This window comes from Equus caballus, chromosome 4, assembly GCF_041296265.1.
Source record: "Equus caballus isolate H_3958 breed thoroughbred chromosome 4, TB-T2T, whole genome shotgun sequence".
NCBI classification, from domain to species: Eukaryota; Metazoa; Chordata; class Mammalia; order Perissodactyla; family Equidae; genus Equus; species Equus caballus.
The window spans coordinates 33,147,788-33,171,280 of NC_091687.1; the positions used below are offsets into that span (position 1 = coordinate 33,147,788).

The 23,493-nt window shown below is 35.8% G+C and overlaps 1 protein-coding gene and 1 long non-coding RNA gene across 3 annotated transcripts in view; both read right to left on the reverse strand.

Annotated features, from left to right (window-relative positions):
• Positions 1-5,073, reverse strand: part of SEMA3A (semaphorin 3A) — a 451,042-nt gene extending 445,969 nt beyond the window's left edge. The window contains exon 1 of one of the 2 annotated variants that reach the window (XM_070264479.1): positions 4,716-5,073. The gene's annotated coding sequence lies outside the window, so the exon portion shown is untranslated. The remainder of the gene's footprint in view (positions 1-4,715) is intronic. The other variant, XM_001491234.5, reaches the window with a different exon arrangement.
• A 1,264-nt stretch (positions 5,074-6,337) lies between these two features.
• LOC138923730 (uncharacterized) overlaps positions 6,338-23,493 on the reverse strand; it is a 138,248-nt gene continuing 121,092 nt past the window's right edge. Inside the window, exon 2 of the long non-coding RNA XR_011437792.1 lies at positions 6,338-6,699. This is a non-coding gene — a long non-coding RNA (uncharacterized lncRNA). The remainder of the gene's footprint in view (positions 6,700-23,493) is intronic.

The following is a 23,493-nucleotide window of genomic DNA, read 5'->3' on the forward strand; positions in this document are numbered from 1 at the left end:
CAAGGACAGCCAACCACCAAATCTGTATGAAATTGTCCACCAGTACAACGTCTAAGCCTACAATGTTCCGAGTATTTCCCTAGAACATGAGCCGGAAGTAACCAGTGTAAGAATGAGTTGTAGACTGGGGCTGTGGTGGAAGGCTTGGAAGGGGTCAGGTAAGGAGTGGGGAGGGGAGGGGAGACTCTCACTTAAGATGAGCCTACAAATGAAAATGAAGTAGTTCCTGGATAACTCAAAAATAATTTATGAGGATAAGACTAACTTCAAGGAGCTGGCCTTCTGATATCTTTGAGTAAGGACAGTGATAAAGGAAGTCTTAGACCACTGTTTTTCAAGTAATCATCAATCCTCAAGGCATTTAGAGCTTTCAGATCCTGTCACTATAGATTAATTCTTCCAGAATCTTGAGATTAGTTTGAAAGAAATTACTTACTTTCTTCTCCATCTTCTTTTGTTTAAGAATATTCTATGGTTTTATAAATGCCAATCACATTTGAATATCTTTATCAAATATCTTTCAGCAAAACCAAAGGATATGTGAGAATTAAATTAACATTTATAGCTAGCCACTTTTTCAGAAGAAATTGGTTGAAGTTGTTAAAATTTTGAAGTAATACCCTCGTGTTCATTTCATTTGCATTGCATAAATCTGCTTGCATTTATAAAAGAAACTGATGTCTTGGCTTAAAAATTGTGATAATATGGGCTTTTAAAAATTTTTTTTCAAAAAACCACTCTTTAAACAGAATATTCTGTCTTCATCTGGGAGAGGATATATGAACCCACAATGACAAAACTTACGTTATGAAATATAAAGGATTTTTTATCATAAATATTTTGTTTTTGATCCTTCTACAAAGAATGTTCTCAATCTTATTGATGGATGTCAGTCTTGGGGTGAAAATATTTCTGCAGATAGACCTACCACAGATGCAGGTTCTAGGCAAATCTGTATCTGAAGTGAAATCTTTCAAATAGGTGTTTTCCAGATTATGTTTGCATGACAAAAAAATCCACAAATGAAGAGAAAATTCAATTAGCATTCTGTGTTTTAAAAAATAAATACCCAGACAGAATATTTGAATACTGAGGCCTGAAAATGTTTGAGGTTGAATAACTGACAGCTTGTTTTCTTCACTGCCTTGGAGGCGGGAATGTGTTTAGGTGACTCATTGAGAGGCCATTGTGGTTAGTCACCCCTGTTAGCATCAGCAGCAGCTTGGTTGGAAATACCCTGAGGAGGCAAACTCTCCTCAAAGACTTAATATTAATAGGAACGGAAATTTAGTAACTGAGGGAGGGTAGAAGATCTGGTTCTTCCCCAAACGTCTGGGATGTGACTGAAACTCTTTCTTCAGGTGTAGTAAAATCTCTGAAAAGTAGTAGGGTCTATAAGTGCTGAATGATGATGTAACTTGAAGTGAGTCGTACTCATTGGCATTTAACTATTTATGCTTTCTTTGACCGGATGTTTTATCTATTTCCATTTATGAATCCTCTTTAGAATTCAGGTAGTCCTAATAAGGTGGTCAGAGACAAAGTCAACTTTGCACTGAAAATGAAGTCACCTGTTAGGGAAGCAGTGTAGTCTAGTTATTGGAGAAGGTATCTATCCTCAGACAAAGTTGATTTGAACCCAAGTTCCTCTACTTATTAGTTGTGTAACACTGGGCAAGTCCCTCAACCACTTTGTTTTTACATTTATAATTGGGAATAGAAATAGTACCTACTTCAGTGGCCTAGATGGACTAAATAAATCAGAGATCAAAATGCTCAGGGCAGTGTCTGGTTCCTTGTGGGTGTCCAACTAATGTTATTTGTTGGCACCCAATCTAGAAGTAGTTGGCTTTCAATTCAGAGCAAAAGTGGAACCCTGAATAGAAGAGTACCAGGAAGATACAGCTGAAGGCATTAAGAAGGTGGCAGGATGTCTAGGAAGCACTGTGCCCACTATAGAGTGACTATATGGTCTCCTCCTTGAGTGGCCATAGAAATTGGACTGTATTTTTTCCCATACTTTCTATCTTGATATGTAATATAGTTCCTTTCTTTCAAGTCAAAATGGAGTTATGAAATCCTATAAGTGTTGATTTAGGGTTAAAAATATCTAAGTTATTTGAAAGAGAATACCCCTTAAAATAAGTTGATCTATCCTGTGATTTCTAAAAACTTTCCTCCAAGCATATGGAAATTTTCATGCATACTACATAGAGTATATATACTTACACTGTATTATGTAATTACGCAAGTTTCAACCTTCTTTAAAAACACGTACAGATAAAGCCAGAGGGACACAAAACATTTATATAAGTGAAAAGATAAAGGAAACTTTTTAAAGGACCATCTAATTTGTGATTTGCTGAAATTTTAACATGATATTTATTAGCAAACTGTAATTCCAGTCTAAACGTTTTATCTTTTTAAATTGTAAATTGGACTTAACGATAATGTTTTCCAGCACAAGTTTTAATTGGAATGTTATCACAAAACCACCATTATGAATTTTAGATGACTAAATTGCTTCTTTGAGGATGTCACTAGGTATATAATTACTGTCTTTATCTCCACTTAGCTATATTCTTCAATGAATTTTACCATTATTGAAAAATTATCTTCATGAGTTACCAGTGTATATTTACTTGCTAGCATATAGCTAGCATTTAAGCATAATAAATCTTAAGTAATATATCAAACCCTTCCTCTGTCACTCCATCTTCACCCCTACAGTACCTCTTAAAGTTTATTAAATTAACTGAAACTTAAGCAAAGGCTATATATTCCACCTATTTGGATGAAGAGTAAAAATTCTTTCACCATGCTCTTCCCTAAATAATTGGCTTGACTGATTTTTTCACTTAATTATTACTTTTTTACTGAACCAAATATACTAACTAATGTATTGCTATAATATGAAACCAACCACAATATGTTTAAAAAGTACAGTACATCTTATTACACATTGAAAGGCAAACGAAGTAAATGAAAAAGAAACAAATCTAAATGCAGTGCTGAAGTGAAGTCCAGCCTTTCAAACTGGCTTCTTATTAATCACAGGGCTGACCTTTTCATTAAGGGGCAGTTGTTGGAGTCATTGACTTGGTTACAGCATTCATATGTGTGAACTGTACTCCGTGGTATTCATGTACTGGAGAAGGCATAGTGAAATTAGATTCTCTCCCTGTAGGGGGTAGACATTGACCGCTATTCAATGCCAACAATTGTCGGTTAAAGTATTTCATGAAGAATGACTTTTAAACTGCGTTTACTCCACCATCAGTAATGTCAAGTGCAATTCTTAAAGAAATACATTTAACTAGCAGTAATTAATTAAACCTCTCATAGCAGCAACTTTATCCAAGCTAAATCATTTCTGAATATACACAAGGGAGTCATCAGGATTCTATTGTCATGGCTTTTAAACCATCAATTTCAATGATGTTCATCTATAATAGTTAGAAAACAAAAACAAAACATTGGCCAGGGGGGAATTATCTAAACAATGCAACAGTGTTTTATCTAATTTCACTTGTCTATCTACCGAAATATGTGCATTGTCTTTTGAGATGACAATGCCTTCTAGACTAATTTTTCAAATAAAAAATGCTCCACCCCCCACAAAAGAACTTAACTACAAATTGATATAATGTGTTGACAGTTTTTATTGCATCCTTTTTTAATATGATCATCTTTGTGCAATATTTGATGGATTGAATTTATAAATTATAACTGGAATCTTTGTCAGGGCATATGTCCCATGTGTTTATTTCTTACGTGGAACATCATACGTCTGAACAGCAAACATTCTTTCACATTGGCTGACATTCCATCTGAAAAAGTCCGCTATGGTTAGCTTGTTAACACGACTCAGGATATACGGTATGGTAGTAAAAAGATTCCCCATAGCCAAGTAAAACTCAGAGTGGGGGACTCAAGGAGAAGGGTTATACGTAGATCAAATCTGAACTTCAAGTTCAAACATAGTTTAATGGTGAATCTAAAGTTGTAAATGCAAAGTAAACGCAATGTGAAGGCTGCTTTAAACCAAGCATGAAAGACCAAAAAGTCAAAGTTGAGATTTCCTACATCTGGTTTTAATATCTTTTCCTATGCTATTAGACAAATGACCTTTTGTTTTGTTGTGTTTGTTTTAAAAATTCATTATCATAGTCACTGCTGCTACAACCTAATACTGTTTATAGAGTTTTTAGGATCGTTTCTTTGGCAAGAGATTGAGTTGTAGAATGGATTTGTTAAGCAAAAATTACAAGCAAATTCCTCACGTTAATGTATGAACAGTGATGTAACAATACAATTATGTGGAAAAGTTGAAAATCATTTTCAGGAAGAGTATGTGCTTCTTAAAGCTTTTTTCTATTCTCAGAACTGTGACAAAATACATGCCATCATCATTTTTGACAGTAATAAAAGGACATTTCATCCAGAAATATGCCAGGCTGCAGGATTGAATAAGCAATATTATTAGCACCACATTTTAGTTCCGAGACCTTCTGAATGAGGAAGTCACTCGCGGAGTATTTAAGCTTCAGTGACCGTGCCAAGGCACTGTGCAAAATGAAACCAGAGGAAATCCACAGGGTTATGAACACAGGCTTTTTGCTAGTTCACTTTTGCACAGTCTTCAGAGGATTCCCTGAGAGTAAACATCCTTAATTAATTCCCAAGTAAAAGAAGAAAATAAAATTTCCACTTACTGCATTTGCTGTCCTTTGTCCAGACGTTGAAGTAAAACGATTGCTCTGCTGTTCTTACCTAGATCCCAGGTTGCCCTCCGGATTAGGCAGAAACGTGACCGGCAAGAGGCGTGTTGACTTTGTAACTGTACAAGGAGCAGCCCATCACACTGCTGCTAGAGAGCCGGTCAGGACAAACTGCTAAACTTCAGCATGAGAGCACAGCATCTATTACCCCTGAGGCTCTACCATTTCACCTACACCTGGACGGATCTATCAAGCTTCATCTCTATTAGAGCTATTTGACTCTGTGGTTTAAGAGAGAGAGGAGAGAGAGACAAAAAAAAGAGGCTTGCCGTTGTCACACTTGTTTCTTATTAAAGAGCCTTACGGTGGATTGAGTAATTGTGTATGAAGGTAGTCTGGCTGGCAGATGTGTGCAGCCCCAGCGGAGCACTAGATTCAAGGCAGATGGGTTGTACCAGGGCGCAAACAACATTGAGAGAGAGAGAGAGGCGTGATTAAAACAGCAGGCCCCTGTTTTATAGTGCTGGAGGCGGGGTAGCACTAAAGCTCCTAGGAACCAGAGTTCCCCAAATGGTATTGCTCTATAGCAAGGAAAACAATAAATTCAACAAAAAAAGAAAGACGTTCAAGCTACAAAGTTACAGTGATAGTCATAATATTCACTTTATCAAGGAAGGATTAAATGAAGCACCCTTCCTCCAATGCCCTAACTGAAATTAATTAAAACCACTCAATCATGGGGGGTTATTGATAGTCTTAACGTGATGGATTTAAAACAGATCTCTCATTCTGCTATATAAACCAAGGTTATCTTTTTAATCTGTATTAAATTGCTTTAAGGAGATTTACACTGTCAGGCAGATTGACATTCTGCATTTGGGCTCTTTAGAAAAAATGTGGTTGAAGGCAATTGTTAGGAAAAATGTCCTCTTGTAGATATTTCTGTTTAGGCATTTTATGAGATAGGCACCTTAACCTATGGCAACATTAGGGCTTTCTGTATCACCACTCCTTGACGATCAAAAATCTGCAAGTAATCAGAATAACTATAATTTTCACAAAGCAGAACTGTTTGATCTAGTTTTCTATGTTATTGAGAGCTGCTTTCCTATGTTAGTGGACAACTTCTATTATTAATAATGATGATGATAACTGAACAGTTGCTAGATGCCAGAAACTACGCAAAGAGCTCCACACGCATCGTCTCTTGTGAGTCCTGCAATGACATCGTGAGGTCAATATTACTATTATTATCACGTTTCTGTTTTATCTTCTTTTTCCAGATGAGGGACACAGTTGGAGAAGCCATTCTACTCAAGGCCACACGCTTGTGATTATTTGGAAGCAGGATCCCATTAGATCTGACTCTAGAATCCTCACTCCTCACCATCTCATACAGTCTCTGTGCAGAATAATTTTATCCTACTCAAAATAAAATGATTATCATTGATTTCTTTACAGGAAAATTGGAAATAAACTCCTTTTTTATTTCTTTGGGTAGTTATAATAATTCTAGCTTTGTGTGCCCAAACAGTTAATAGGAATATAGTCCAGCCCACTGATAAAAGTTCTACTAAGGGGGCTAAGAATCAATGAGGGTAGGAATTGCCAAAGAATTGTTTAAAATCGTTTATTGGCACATTTTCTTAAAATTAAAATCATTTGAGCATATGTTTCTTAATATCCCTAATTGGTTTACAGCAAATAATTGGAAGATGGAAGAATAAGATGGAAAATTAAGAATTTCCAGGGACCCACCCGGTGGTGCATTGGTTAAGTGTGCACATTCTACTTCGGCAGCCCAGGGTTCGCTGGTCCAGATCCCGGGTGCGGACATGGCACTGCTTGGCACGCCATGCTGTGGTAGGCGTCCCACATATAAAGTGGAGGAAGATGGGCATAGATGTTAGCTCAGGCCCAGTCTTCCTCAGCAAGAAGAGGAGGATTGGCAGCAGATGTTAGCTCAGGGCTAATGTTCCTAAAAAAAAAAAAAAAAGAATTTCAATAAATAAATAATAAACTCTTAATTTTCAGTCCATTTTTCCATGTTTCCCCAAATCAGCCAATATCCATTGTTTGAGTAATAATTTGTTATTCTCCTTTTCATATTTTACCATTTCCCTGTGAATAAATGGTTTATTTCTTCTAACAGAAGCTTATTTTACTCAGCAGTAAAATCATACTACTCAGTATATGAAAAAAAACATAGAAACAAACTGTCTCACTTCATTTCTGGAGACAAAGAAGGCAGAGAAAATAAATATGGAAATAAAGTAAGGTACACTTCCATGAAAATTTTACTTAAATAATGAGACACAGTTAAACATTTTGCAAAAGATAAACAAAATAAAACTCTGGTCTTGAATAACAGCACAGTCTTATGTTATGTGCTAGATTACACTGACATACATGTTTGTAGTCCTCTGACTTTGGATAATTATAATGATCATGCTAAAAAATTAGCAAAAGTGTCTTCTCTACCCTTCCATCCAAAACAAGAGAATAAGAATGAATATGCTTAAAAAGCAAGAATAAATTGAAGAAAAGTCTGAACGGATGTTGAGGGAGAAATATAAGGTATGGTAAGAATGGGAGTAGAGAACCAAGAAAAATGTGGGTACAAACAAAAGTAAAGATAATAATACTGGAGAAAAAACAGATTGTAATCTAAATGTAACCCAAGGGGCCAATGCAAATTGAAGCTGCCTGAATAGCTCCCAGCTACTGTTTGTGTATAGCTACGTTATGAGGAGAGGGCCTTTTTAACAATGTCTGCTTATTTAGAACGTCTGTTTATGGGTGAGTGTGTGTATGTATGAGGGTTTGGATATCCTAGAGACATTACCAGCATACATTGATATTCAAATTACAGAGAATATACTGCTGGAAGAGTGCAGAATTACATGTAGAAATATTGTATAGGAGAGCAATTAATCTTGATTTTCTTTAATTGGATTTAGGTAAATTAGATTAAAGTTTATCTGTGACTATATGAACTCTCTTTTATGGACTTCAGCCAAACTTTAGTGTTTTCAGATTTCAAGAATTTTCATTGGAAAAACAAACAAAACATTTACATTTTCATGATTTCACATAAAATGCCATGAATACTTTCATTGTGATATTTTCTATCTTGGCTAAAATAGGGACATATTGGAAACAGCCCAAGAAACATTTTCCTGGGGAGTTTCCAGTCTAACTTAAATACCAAAGTTTGGATAAGATTTGGAGAAACATGCAGACTTTATTTTGATTTATTTCTGGGTTTCTTCATAACCCATCATACAAGGCTATTCTTAAGAGAGTACTTTATACCAAATGTTATCTAATTTATGAACAAATGATCAAAAGCTTTCTTCCCTTAAGAAAGGTAAACCACCACCAAACCAGCTTCTCTCTGATTTCCAAGCCCCATTTCACGATTTTATTACCATCCCATCCAAACACAATCTCCCCTTTAGTTTTACTGATGGTGAGTATGGTTGTGATGGCTGTAAAGTTGTTATCAATAAAATTGTTCCAATAAACTCCAAATGAGATCTGTTATTTCCAATTCAATATCAAAATATTTTGTTTAAAATGATGTACAAATAGTTCTGCTTGATATATTTGTTCAAATATTTAAGATATTATGTAACTGAAATAAAAATTCATGGCATTTTTAATTATGTGGTTCAAGATCTGATTCTTTTTTTTAAAGTGTTTCACTTATTAAAGATTAAAGATTTTAAATCCCAAATAGTAAATAATTTGAGTTCCAAACAGCTTATCAATAAGTTTAAGGTAATAAACTTTGAGCCTATCCACAGTAACAATTCGGCATTTCTGGAAAAACTCCTTCAACTCAAATGTAAATATACTTTATATAAATATCTTCAAAAACGTTTCATATCCTTCCATTTTTCTACTCCATGATTTCAATGTTGGGCCTTGTTAACCTAAGGATGTGCAATACACGGAGCTCATTAAAGCATGGGGTCTACTGTCTCTTCTACACAGAAGTGTTTTTTTCCCAGTGTGATTTAGGTGAGCACAATTATATGTAAGGTGAAGATGGGACAGGAAGTTTTATGTTTTATTGATTCACCAGCTCTAGAAGATTGGAAAAGTGTTATTCTTTTGGTTGTTTTTTGTTCATCGGTTCTAAAAAATATCATGCATTCGGCAGAAAAAAAAGTGTAAGTTCCAAAGCATTAGTATTCTATTCACTTTATGATATTATTTTAATAGTGTAGGATAAAATATCAATAGAATCAGATGCATAGAATTAGATCAGAGGAAATATTTCTATGAGAAAATCTGGAAAAAAGTACACAGTGGCTTGTCAATCAGGTGTGAATAATCAATGATTCAATAAACACAGATATAGCTCGGAGATATTGAGGGTTTGGTTCCAGATCACTGAAATAAAATGAATATCACAATAAAGCAAATCACATGAATTTTTTTGGTTTCCCAGCACATATAGAAGTCATGTTTACACTATACTGTAGTCTATTAAGCATGAAATAGCATTATGTCTGAAAAAAGAGCATTCATACCTTAATTAAAAAATATTTTATTGCTAAAAAATGCTAACAATCATCTCAGCCTTCAGCGAGTCATACTCTTTTTCTGGTGGAGGTCTTGCCTTGATGTTGATGGCTGTTGACTGATTAGGTAGCTGAGGTGGCTGTGACAATTTCTTAAAATAAGGTGACACTGAAGTTTGCCACATCAACTGACTCTTCCTTTCATGAACGATTTCTCTGTAGCATCTTATGCTGTTTGACAGTATTTTACCCACAGTAGAACTTCTTTCAAAATTGGAGTCAATCCTTTCAATCCTTCTATTGCTTTATTGACTAAGTTTATGTAGTATTCTAAATCCTTTGTTTTATTTCAACAATCTTCACAGCATCATCACCAGGAGTAGATTCCCTCTCAAGAAACCAGTGTCTTTGTTCATCCTATAGGAAGCAAATCCTCATCCATTAAAGTTTTTGTTGTTGTTGTTGTTGCTGTTTGTTTGTTTTGTTTTTTGAGGAAGATTAGCCCTGAGCTAACATCTACCAATCCTCCTCTTTTTGCTAAGGAAGACTGGCCCTGAGCTAGCATCTGTGCCCATTTTCCTCTACTTTATATGTGGGACGCCTACCAAAGCCAGCCAACCGGTGCCACGTCCACACCCGGGATCTGAACCCGCAAACCCCGGGCAGCCCAGAAGTGGAACATGCACACTTAACCGCTGCGCCACCAGGCCAGCCCCTCATCCATTAAAGTTTTATCATGAGATTGCAGCAATTAATCATGTCTTCAGACTCCCCGTCTAATTCTAGTTATCTTGCTATTTCCACCACAACTTCAGTTACTTCCTCCACTGAAGTCTTCAACCGCTCAAAGTCATCTATGAGATTTGCAATCAAATTCTTTCAAATTCCTGTTAATTTTAGCATTTTGACCTCCTCCCATGAATCACAAATGTTCTTCATGGCATCTAGAATAGTGAATCCTTTCCAGAATGTCCAGATCCATCAAAGGAATCACAATCTATGGCAGCTATAGCCTTACAAAATGTATTTCTTAAATAATAAGACTTGAAATTAGAAATTACTCCTTTGCTGCAGAATGGATGTTGTGTAGGAAGGCATGAAAATAGTATTAATTTCATTGTACATCAGCACCAGAGCTCTTGGGTGACCAGGTGCATTGTCAACGTGTAGTGAAAAAGAAATCTTTTTTTCTGAGCAGTAGGTCTCAACAATGGGCTTAAAATATTCAGTAAATCATGTTGTAAACAGATGTGCTGCCATCCAGGCTTTGTTGCTCCACTTATAGAGCACATGCAGGGTAGATTTAGCATAATTCTTAATGGCCCTAGAAGTTTCAGAATATCAAGTGAGCATTGGTTTCAACTTGAAGGCACCATTAATTATCTTAGCTGGATCTCCTGGAGAACTTGCTGCAGCTTCTACGTCAGCACTTGCTGCTTCACTTTGCTCTTTTATGTTATAAAGACAGCTTCTTTGCTTAAACCTCATGAATCAACCTCTGCTAGATTCAAACTTTTCTTCTTCTGCTTCCTTATCTCTCTCAGCCTTCATAGAATTGAAAAGAGTTAGGGTTTTGCTCTGGACTAGGCTTTGGATTAAGAGAATGTTGTGTCTGGTTTGATCTTCTACCCAGACCACTAAAACTTTCTCCACACCAGCAAAAAGACTGTTTCAATTTCTTTTCATTCATGTGTTCACTGCAGTAGCACTTTTCATTTCCTTCAACTTTTCCTTTGCACTCACAACTTGGCTAACTCTTTGGCACAAAAGGCCTAGCTTTTGACATATCTCAGTTTTCAACATGCCTTCCTCACTACACTTAATCATTTCTAGCTTTTGATTTAAGTTGAGAGAGGTGGGACTCTCCTTTCACTCAAATACTTACAGGCAATTACAGGGTTATTAATTGGCCTATTTTCAATATTGTTGTTTTGGGGATAGGAAGGCCCTAGGAGAGGGAGAAAGATGGGGGAATGGTTGGTTGGTGAGGCAGTCAGAAAACACACAACATTTATTGATTGTTTGTCATTTTATATAGGCATCGTTTGTGGCACCCCAAAGCAATTACAATAATAACATCAAAGATCACTGATCACAGATCATCAAAACAAATGTAATAATAATGAAAATGTCTGAAATGTCATGAGAATTACCAAAATGTGACACATAGACACAAAGTGAGCAAATGCTGTTGGAAAAATGGCATCTATAGACTTGCTCAATGTAGTGTTGCCACAAACTTTCAATTGTTAAAAAAAAAGCTCAAGATCTGCAAAGTGTAATAAAGGGAAGCACAATAAAATGAGTTATGCCTGTACGTAGGGGCAACTTCTTTTATGAGATAAGGCATGATTTTTAGAATTCTATGATGCAAAATATTTCCAACACTGGTCATCTTCTTCCTCTATTATATCTTAAATATTTTCCTTCAGATACCCTTTGGTCAAAGTCTAGAACTGTCTTACCAAAAATTTTACTTTGGTAAAAATGCTACTGATCTAGAAGGAAGATAAAAGTTATTACCTAGAATATGTTCTTTGTGCTCTGGATTAGTTTAGGATTAGTTAGTGGTTACCAGAAGCCTGGTATAGTCACCTTTGAAAGGACAAGTTGTATTACTGAAGAGTTTTCTTGGGGAATATAAATACTTCGGGTGTTAAAAAAGGCACGAGACATTTAAAAGTCTCCAGGTTGGCTGAGGGCCTTAATACCAAAAATTGCCACGAGAGGTGAAGCCAAGGAAAGTTATTCTCGATAAAAGATACATCTGGGTAAGGGAAAAATTAGGCAAAGCTTGGCGGTAGGGGACAGAGTGGCAGAGAGAAATTTAAATTAAAGGAAAGACATCCAAAAAGTAGTTCTAATAACTTTATAATTCTACTTAGGTCAATACTAGAAAATATGCAAGTGAATTGGAGAATATTTGTGAGTCAGTTAATCCAAATGCTAAAAATCTAGAATGCAAAAATTATTATTTTCAGTATCCTTCAAGACTTGTTACATAATATTTTTAAATCTGAAAATTTATCAAAATTTAATTATTAAAATTTTATTACTTTTATGTCAGACTATCATTTTTTCTTTCTATTGTGAGGAAGATTGGCCGTAAGCTAACAGCTATTGTCAATCTTCCTCTTTTTGTTTGAGAAAGAGTGGCCCTGAGCTAACATCTGCTATTACACAATTTCTAGTTCAGCTCAACAAGTAATAGATATGTATTATAAGCTATCCCTGATTTAGATTTCATACAGAAGCAATGCAAGATCTACTGTCTGACCACAAGACATTTTACAAACTACTTGGGATGAAAAAATACTCACAATAAATTAAATGAGATTTTTATGATCAGAAAGAATGATTCAGACAATAAATTTAATAAGAGATCAGAAAAAGGAGAAATCAATGTGGGTTCCATGAATTCAAAGGTAAGCAAGGATATTGTGTGTTTCAGAAATGATGACGAAAACAGTCTCTGTCAAATAGAGGATTTGAACTGGGAATCATGGAGAAAGTTTGGGAGGGGTAAGATTGTGTAGAACAAAGAAACATTGTTGGAAGCTTTCTGGTAAGCACCTGGCATGATAACTATGTTTTGAAAAGATTAATTGGAAGGGATTAAAAAAAGGCAAGATAAGCTTTGAGTGCACTGCAGTGACTCAGGCACTGACCTCCATTTTTCATTTGATCATCACTTTTCTCTCTGCATAGGACTATCCCTGCAGAGTGATATAATCTAGTCCTCATTCCATTCCATTCCCTTTTCTACCCCTATGTTCATGCCATGCCATATGCTTGTGGTTCAGTGAAAAGTGCAAAGTTTTAAAAAGTCTGACTTAAATCCTTATTCCATCACTTAATAGTAATTTAATTTCCCTAAACCTCATAAAAAGATGGAATTCCAATCCCTATTTGTGAACTTTAAGAGTGATGAGATCACTACACTGGAACTTTATACAATGGAATGAACACAGTCATGTGCTGCATGACAACGTTTCAGTCAATAAGGATTGCATATACAATAGTGGTCCCATAAGACTATAAGCTGAAACATTTCTATCCCTCAGTGACATTGTAGCTACTGTAACATCACAGTGCAACACATTACTCACGTGTTGTGGTGATGCTGGTGTAAACAAACCTACTGCACTGCTAATTGTATAATAGTATTGCATATACACTTATGTACAGTACATAATACTTGATAATGATAAAAAATGACTATGTTACTGGTTTATGCATTTACCATACTATGTTTTTTATCATTATTTTAGAGTGTACTATTTCTACTTATAAAAGAAACAGGTTTACTGTAGAACAATATGCTGTGTTATGCCAGCAGCAGCCCCATACATCTTGTGTTTACCACATCTCTTGATTGCATCACTTTCTCTTGTGTTTGATTTAATCTCATGTTGTTCTGTTCATCATGGCCACTAGGAATACACAATTTACTGTTAATGTTGCCAGCAAGAGGCTACATCAAGTGATTGATTTGGAAATGAAATTAAAAGTGGTTAAAGATTGCAAAGATGGAAAATCAGGGATGGTTATTACTTGCCAGTCAGGTATGTCCCATTCAACCATAGCTATGATCGTGAAGAACAAGAGCAAAGTGATGGAAGCTGTTAAAGGATCTGATTCACTGAAGACAATGAGACTAACAAAAATTTGAGAAGGTCCTGTATCAGACATTGGCAAACTTCTAATAACCTGGATTAAAGACTAGACACAGAAGTGTATTGCTCTCAGCACCACGATGACGGCAGCCAAAGCAAAAAATTTGTTTGTAATGTTGAAAGAAAAGGCTGGACCCAAGTACAATGTTGAATTTAATGCTAGTTCTGGGTGGTTTAAATGATTCAAAAATCACTTTTTGGGGAGTGACATTAGCATCATGGTGGAGTGAGTTGTTCCCTTTATCTCTCCTCCCTCTAAATTCCAACTAAATGGATGTTCATTAACCAATAAGGTATTCCCTGCACAGCACAACAGGATGCCTGAGAGATGCATGCAGCCATACATCTGAACAGGGGTTGACTGTATTCCTGGGCATCAGGGGAACTAGGCGAGCAGGCTCCTCCCACTCCAGGGCAGCTGTGAGCCAGGTCACAGATCCTCACACAGTGGCCAGCCTGGTGAGACTGTAAGTGGAGGCAGGGGCAGCCTAGAATGTGCATGGATGCTTTCAGAGTGGTAGCCAGGCCTGTAGGAGCACCCATCATGCTGTAGTGGCCCCACCTGTGGGAACGTTCCCCTGTGAGTGGCAATAGCTCAGGTCCTGCATACGTTCCCCTTCTTCTGCAGCAGTTCAGCCAGTCCCATGCCAAGCACAGTGGCCCCAATCATGTGAGAGTGACCCACTGGCAGGCTGACAGAGCACATACGCCCTGCCCACATGGGTGCAACCTGCTGAGTGGCTGTGGCTTCCTGTGCAAATGCAGAGTGGCCCTACCAGCACAAGCACCAGCAGATGGGGTAGGATCAGAAAACAGAGCTCCTTTCCCCCTTCCATCTGTGACAGATGGAATCTGCAACCTGATACTACCACAAATGCACAGTCAAAATATCAATTCATCAAACAGCATGAAGAAATACAGTAATACTTGAGAGGAGAAGGAAAATGACAAGTCACCAGAAACCAATCCTGAAGTCACAGAAGTTTAAAATATAAATGACAGAGAATTCAAAATAGTCATCATGAAGAAACTCAATGAGTTACAAGAAAACTCAGAAAGACAGTCAATGAGCCCAGGAATAAAAATTAATGAGCAGAAGGAATACTTACCAAAGAGATTGAAGCTCTAAAAAACAAAACCAAACAGAAATTCTAGATATGGAAAACACAATTAATGAGATAAAAATAATCTAGAAACCATAAAAAATGGAGCTGATGTTATACAGAAAAGAATTAGTGAATTAGAGGATGGAAATATAGAAATGTTTCAGGTGGAGGAGGAGAGAGAACTAAGATTTTCAAAAAATGAAGAAATTCCATGAGAAATATCTGATTCAATTAGGAAAATTAAGATAAGGATTATAGGTCTTCCAGAGGGAGAAGTGGGTGGGGGTAGAAAGGATCAGGGAGTTTTTTCAAAGAAATATTAGCTGAGAACTTCCCAAACAGGACTTACAAGTACATGAAGTCAATAGAACTCCTAATTACGTCAATGCAAAAAGACCTTCTCCAAGGCATATAATAGTAACACTGGCAAAAGTCAATGGTAAAGAAAAAATACAAAGGGAAGCAAGGCAGAAGAAAATAACCTAGAAAGGAACCACATCAGGCTTTCAACAGATTTCTCAGCAGAAACCTTACAGTCTAGGACGGAATAGAATAATATCTTCAAAATACTTAAAGACAAAAACTTTCAGGCAAGAATACACTATCCAGTGAGGCTATCTTTCAGATACAACAGAGAAATAAAAGCTTTCCCAGATAAACAAAAGCTGAGGGAGTTCATCACCACTAGACCTGCCTTACAAGAAATGATGAAGAAAGCTCTCCTACCTGAAACAAAATGCAAAAGTTTACAAAACTTTGAGAAAGGAGATGAAAAGACAGACAAAATCAGAAAATTGCCACTCTCTATCAGTTAGGAAACACTTAATTATAACATAAAAGATAAAGGGAAGGAAAGCATCAAAAATAACTATAAACACTTCAATTTACTCGCAATTTACCATACTAACACAAAACAGAATAATTTGTGATGACAATAACTCAGAAGAGAAAGAAGAAAGGGATGGAACCTGCTTAGGTTAATGGAAATAAGAGGTTATCAGAAAATGGACTATTTCATCCTTGAGATCTTTTAAACAAACCTCATGATAACCACTAAATGAAAAATCAGAACACAGCCACAAATCATAAATAAAGAGAAAACTGAGGAAACCACCAAACTGATACGGCAATCAAAGATACAAGGGGAAAAAAAAAAAAACAATGGAAATACAGAACAACTGGAAAATAAGAGATAAAATAGTAGTATTAGGCTTCATATATCAATAATCACTCTAAATGTAAATGGCTTGAATTATCCAGTCAAAAGGCACACAGTGGCTGGATGGATTAATAAACAAGACCCAACAATATGCTGCCTCCAGGAAACACATCTCAGCTCTAGATACTAACACAGACTCAGAGTGAAGGAAGGGCAGATGATACCACAAGAAGATGGAAAGCAAAAGAAAGCAGGTGTTATTCTACTTATATCAGACAAAGCAGACTTCATGATAAAAAAGACAATAAGAGACAAAGAAGGTATATAATGATAAAAGGGACATTCCATGAAGAGGACATAATACATATGAATATCTATGCACCTAACACAGGAGCACCAAAGTATCTAAAGCAACTATTAACAGACCTAAGGGAGGAATTAACAGAAACCCAATAATAGTAGGGATCCTCAACACCCCACTTACATCAATGGATAGATCATACACAAAGAACGTCAACAAGGAAATGGTGGCCTTAAATGAAACACTAGACCACATGGATTTAATAGATATATATAGAACATTCCATCCAAAACCAGCAGAGAACACATTTTTCTCAAGTGCACGTTGAACATTCTCAAAGATAGACCATATATTGTGAAACAAGGTAAGCCTCAATAAATTTAAGGAGATTGAAATCATACCAAGGGTCTTTTCCGATCATGATGCTATGAAACTAGAAATCACCTACAAGAAAAAAGCTGGGAAAAGCACAAATATAGCAGAGCCTAAACAACTAAACATGTTACTGAACAACCATTGGATCAATGAAGAAATCAAAGTAGGAATCAAAAAAACCTGGACACAAATGAAAATGAAAACACAACATACCGACCCATATGGCATGCAGCAACTGTGGTACTAAGAGGAAAATTTATAGCAATACAAGCCTACCACAACAAACATGAAAAACCTCAAATAACTAATCTTAATATACACCTAAAAAGAAGAACAAACAAAGCCCAAAGTCAGCAGAAGGAGAAAAATAATAAAAATTAGATCAGAAATAAAGGAAATAGATACTTAAAAAACAGTAGAGTGGATCAAGGAAACTAAGAGCTGGTTCTTTGAGAAGATAAACAAAATTGACAAACTCTTATCCAGACTGAGTAAAAAAAGAGAGAAGCCTCAAATAAATAAAATTAGAAACAAAAGAGGAGAAACTACAATGACACCACAGAAATACAAAGGATTATAAAAGACTACTATGAGAAACTATATGTCAACAAATTTGATAAGCTGGAAGAAATGGATACATTCTTAGACACATACAATTTCCCAAAACTGAATCAAGAAGAAATAGAGAATCTGAGTAGACCAATCACAAGTAAAGAGATGGATAGCAATCAAAGACCTCCCCAAAAACAAAAGCCCAGGACCAGATGGCTTCTCTGGAGAATTCTACCAAAAATTTAAGGAAGAGTTAATACCTATCTTTCTCAAACTATTCCAAAAAATTAAAGAAGAAAGAATACTTCCTAACTCATTCTATGATGCCAAGATCACCCTGATACCAAAACCAGACAAGGACAACAAAAAGAAGGAAAATTACAGGCAAGCATTACTGATGAACATAGATGCAAAAATCCTCAACAAAGTATTGGCAAATTGAATGCAGCAATACATTAAAAATATCATACACCATGACCAAGTGGCATTTATACCAGAGATGCAGGGAGGGTTCAACATCTGCAAATCAGTCAATGTGATACACCACATTAACAAAGTGAGGAATAAAAATCACTTGATCATTCAAGAGATCTAGAAAAAGCATTTGAAAAGACCCGACATCAATTTATGATAAAAATTCTCAATAAAATAACTATTGAAGGAAACTACCTTAACATAATAAAGTCCATATATGAAAAATCTTCAGCCAATCTCATAGTTAATGGTGAAAAACTGAAAGCCATCCCTCTGAGAAGAGGAACAAGACAAGGGTGCCCACACTCACCAAACCTATTCAACATAGTACTGGAGGTTTTCGCCAGAGAAATTAGGCAAGAGAATTAAATAAAAGGGAACCAAATTGGGAAGGAAAGTCTTATTGTCTGTGGACAACATACTCCCATATAGAGAAAACCCTAAAGAATCCGCCAGGAAACTATTAGACATAATCAACAATTATAGCAAAGTTGCAGGGTATGACATCAACCTACAAGAATCAGATGCATTTCTATACACTAACAATGAACTAGCAGAAAGAGAAGTCAAGAATATAATGCTATTTATGATTGCAACAAAGAGAATAAAATATCTAAGAATAAATTTAACCAAGGAGGTGAAAGAGCTATACACTGAAAACTATAATACATTATTGAAAGAAATCGAATAAGATATAAAGAAGTGGAAAGACATTCCATGCTCACAGATTGTAAGAATAAACATAGTTAAAATTCCATATTACCTAAAGCAATCTACAGATTCAATGCAATCCCAATCAGAATCCCAAAGACATTCTTCACAGAAATAAAACAAAGAATCGTACATTTCATATGGGAAAACAAAAGACCCTGAATAGCCAAAGCAGTCCTGGGAAAAAAGAAGAAAGCTGCAGGCATCACAATACCTGACTTGAAAATATTCTACAAAGCTACAGAAACCAAAACAGCGTGGTACTAGCACAAAAACAGACACACAGATCAATGGAACAGAAGTGAAAGCCCAGAAATAAAACCATACATCTACAGTTAATTTTCGACAAGGGAGCCAAAAACATACAATGGGGAAAGGAAAGTCTCTTCAATAAATGGTGCTGGGAAAACAGGATAGCCACATTCAAAAGAATGAAAGTAGACTATTATCTTACACCATACACAAACATTAACTCAAAATAGGTTAAAGACTTCAATGTATAACCCGAGACCATAAAACTCCAAAAAGAAAATATAGGCAGTACACTCTTTGACATCGGTCTTAGCATCTTTTCAAATACCATGTCTACTCAGACAAAAGAAAGAAAAGAAAAAATAAATAAATGGGACTTCATCAGACTAAAGAGCTTCTGCAAGGTAAAGGAAGCCATGAACAAAACAAAAACACAACTACCAACTGAGAAATTATTTGCAAATCATATATCTGACAAGGAGTTAATTTCCAAAATATATAAAGAATTCATATAACTCAACAACAAAAGAAATGACTTGATCAAAAAATGGCCAGAGGATATGAACAGACATTTTTCCAGAGAAGATATACAGGTAGCCAACAGGCACATCAAAAGATGTTGAACATCACTAATTTTTAGGGAAATAAAATCAAAACTACAATGAGATATCACCTCACACCATCAGGATGGCTATAATTATCAAGACAAAAGATAATCTCGTATAGGATGTGAAGAAAAGGGAACCCTCATGCTCTGCTGGGGGGAATGCAAACTGGTGCAGCCACTATGGAAACCAGTATGGAGATTTCTCAAAAAATAGAAATACCATATGACAGCTATACCACTACTGAGTATTTATCCAAAGAACTTGAAATCAACAATTCAAAGAGATTTATGCACCCCCATGTTCACTACAGCATTATTCACAACAGCCAAGATGTGAAAGTGACCCAAGTGCCCGTCCACTGATAAATGAATAAAGAAGATCTGGTATATATAAACAACAGAATACTATGCATCTATAAAGAAAGACAAAAATTGTCCCATTTGCAACAACATTGATGGACCTTGAGGGTAATATGTTAAGTGAAATAAGCCAGACAGAGACAAATGCCATATGATTTCACTCATATATGGAAGAAAAACACATGGATAAGGAGAACAGCTTAGTGGTTACCAGAGTGGAAAAGGTGGAAGTTGGGTGAAAAGGATAGAGGAGTACATATGTATGGTAATGAATAAAACCTAGACTATCGGTGGTGAGCACGATGCAGTCTACACAGAAACAGATATACAATAATGTACATCTGAACTTACACAATGTTATAAACCAATATGACCTCAATAAAATAATTTTTTTAAAAAACCATCTTTCATTACATAATGTGAAAGTAAATTGTGAGCCTGCAAGTGCTGATATGAAGGCAGCTAAAGAATTTTCATAAAGTCTAGATAAGCTGATTTTGGAGGAAAAGCTACTTGTCAGAGCAGATATTCAATATGGATGAAACCTCCCTATTCTGGAAATGGATGCCTGAAAGGACTCTCACCCATAAGGAGGCCAAGTCAATGCTAGGTTTCAAGATTTTTAAGGACAGGGTAACAGTCTTGCTTGGGGGCAATGTTTCAGGCTACAAATTGAAACTATTAGTAATATGGCACAGTGAGGACACCAGGGCCTTCGAGTATATCAATAAGCTCACGCTGCCAGTGTATTATAAGAGCAGTAGAAGTCGTGGATTTCCCAGCTCCTCTTCCAAGACTTGCTCCTGAATTGCTATGCCAGTGAAATGGAGAAGTGTTATTTGGAGAATAACAACCTTTCAAGATTTTGTTTATTGTTGACAATGCTCCCAGACAACCTCCTTTTATTGGTGATTTTCATCCCAATATCAAAGTGATGTTTCTCTCTCCCAACACCACTTCTTTGATCCAACCAATGGATCAAGGAGTTTTAGCAGCTTTTAAGGTCTACTATGTGAGAAGGACCTTTGCCCAAGCTATTGCTGCAGCTGAGGAAGACACTGATGCAATTATGGAAGGATTACAACATCTATGACTGTGTCAAGAACCTTTCTTGGGCTTCGGGTGATGTCATCAAGGAGTGTATGAGTGACATCTGGAAGAAGACACTCAAGAAGTTTGTCCATAACTTCAAGGGATTGGCCAAGCATAAGGAAGTTTCAAAAATCAACAAGGTTCTGGTTGAGATGGCAAGCAGCTTTAACCTGGGTGTGGATGAGGATGAGATTGAGGAGCTCCTAAAGGTGGTTGCTGAAGAAATGACTAATTCTAATGCATAGCCTAAGAAGAGGCAAAAGAAAAGGAAACTGCAGGAGAAGAAAAAGAAGAACCCCCAAGAAAATTCATAGTGATGGGGTTAGCAGAAACTTTTGCAGACCTCAACAATCTCCTCAAAAAGTTTGAAAATATGGACCTCAACACCAAAAGGTTTTCATTAATAGAGAGGAAGATTTTCTTCTAGAAATTTTATGGTTTCAGGTTTTACATTCAAGTCTTCAATCTATTTTGAGTTAATTTTTGTGTATGGTGTGAGGTAGTAGTGTAGTTTCATTCTTTTGCATGTGGCTGTCCAGTTTCCTCAACATCATTTATTGAAGAGACTGTCCTTTCTCCATTGTATATTCTTGGCTTCTTCGTCTCAAATTATGTCCATATACATATGGACTTATGTCTGGTTTCTCTATTCTGTTCCATTGATCTGTGTGTCTGCTTTTATGCAATATTCCATACTGTTTTAATTACTATAGCTTTGGAATATAATTTGAAATCAGGGAGCATGATACCTCCAGCTTTGATCTTCTTTATCAAGATTGCTTTGGCTACTTGGAATCTTTTGTTGTTCCATACAGATTTTAGAATTATTTATTCTAATTTTGTGAAAAATGTCATTGGTATTTTGATTTAGATTGCTTTGGGTAGTATGGGCATTTTGACAACATTATTTCTTCCAATCCATGAACATGAAATATCTTTGCATTTATTTGTATCTTCTTCAATTTCTTTCTTAAATGCCTTACTGTTTTCAGTGTAGAGGTCTTTCATCTCCTTGATTAAATTTATTCCTAGGTGTTTTATTCTTTTTGATGCAATTGTAAATTGGATTGTTTTCTTAATTTCTCTTTCTGATAGTTTGCTATTAGTGTATAGAAATACCACCAACTTCGTTGCTTTGCAATATTGTTTTGGTTATCTGGAGCCTCTTGAGATTCAATTAGGATTGACTTTTCTATTTCTGCAAAAATCATAATTGGGATTTTGATAGATATTGCATTAGAGCTGTTGATTGTTTTAAGTAGTATTGACATATTAACAATATTCAGTCTTCCAATCCATAAACATGGTATGTCTTTCCATATATTTGTGTGTAATTTATTTCAGCAATGTTTTGTAGTTTTCAATGTACAAATCTTTTGCCTTCTTCCTTAAGTTTATTCATAAGTATTTTATTCTTTTTGATGCTACTATAAATTAAATTGGAAAATATATTTTTAAGAGTAATTACTACAGTTGTTGAGTAATTATTGCAGTTTAAGAGTAATTATTACAGTATTATCTCTTCTTCCCCATCCCATATTCCTCCTCTGTAACCAAAATCAATACTTCTCATGAATTTGGTGTTTGTAGCCTTAAAATGCAATAGTATTAACTTATATTAATAGTATACCTTTGATTTTGAAGTTTGTTAAAATCAACAATACACTTTCCAGATTTATTCATTCTGATACAAATGGATTGAGCTCATTACTTAATAACTGTTATAAAGCTTAGCATGTGACTCATATGATTTATGTATTCTTTTCTTACTAGTATTTACTTAAATTATTCCAATTTTTCACTTTTATAAACTGAGTACTTATTCTGTGCCAGCCCAGTTGTTGTACTTTCAAGGGGTTGAAAAGGGTGCCCCCAAATTTCATGCTCATGAGGAACTTCAGAATGTGGCCTTATTTGGAAATATGGCCTTTGCAGATGTCATTAAGCTAAGGATCTTGAAATGAGATCACCATGGATTTAGGGTTGGCCCTAAATTCAATGACTGGTATCCTTACAAGAAAAGGAAAGGATACATAGAGACATAGAGGAGAATATCATGTAAAGATAGATGCAAAGATTGGTGATGTTTTTACATGCCAAAGAACACCAACATTGCTGGGAATCACTAGAACCTGGGAGAAAGGTATGAAGCAGATTCTCCTTTAGAGTCTCTGGAAGGAACTGATCATGCTGACACCTTAATTTTGGACTCTGGACTCCAAAATTGTGAGAAAATATACAATTTCTCACAATTGTGAGAAAATGTCCATTTTTTTAGCCACCAAGTTTATAGTAATTTGTTACAGCGGCCCTAGGAAATAAATACATTACTCTGTAAGTATTAACTCATTTACTCCTCCTAACAACTGTATAACTTAGTTATTACTCTTAACCAGTCTTATCAGTGAGGAAACAGACTATAAGATATTAAATAATTTGCCAAAAGTCACACTGTTGGAAGCTGATAGAGACAGACAGTAACACTCCAAATCATTAGAAATGTGTTACATTGCCTCCTAATCTGGGCTAATTTTAGTAATTATACATATTCAAATGCATACACCTAGCTTGACTT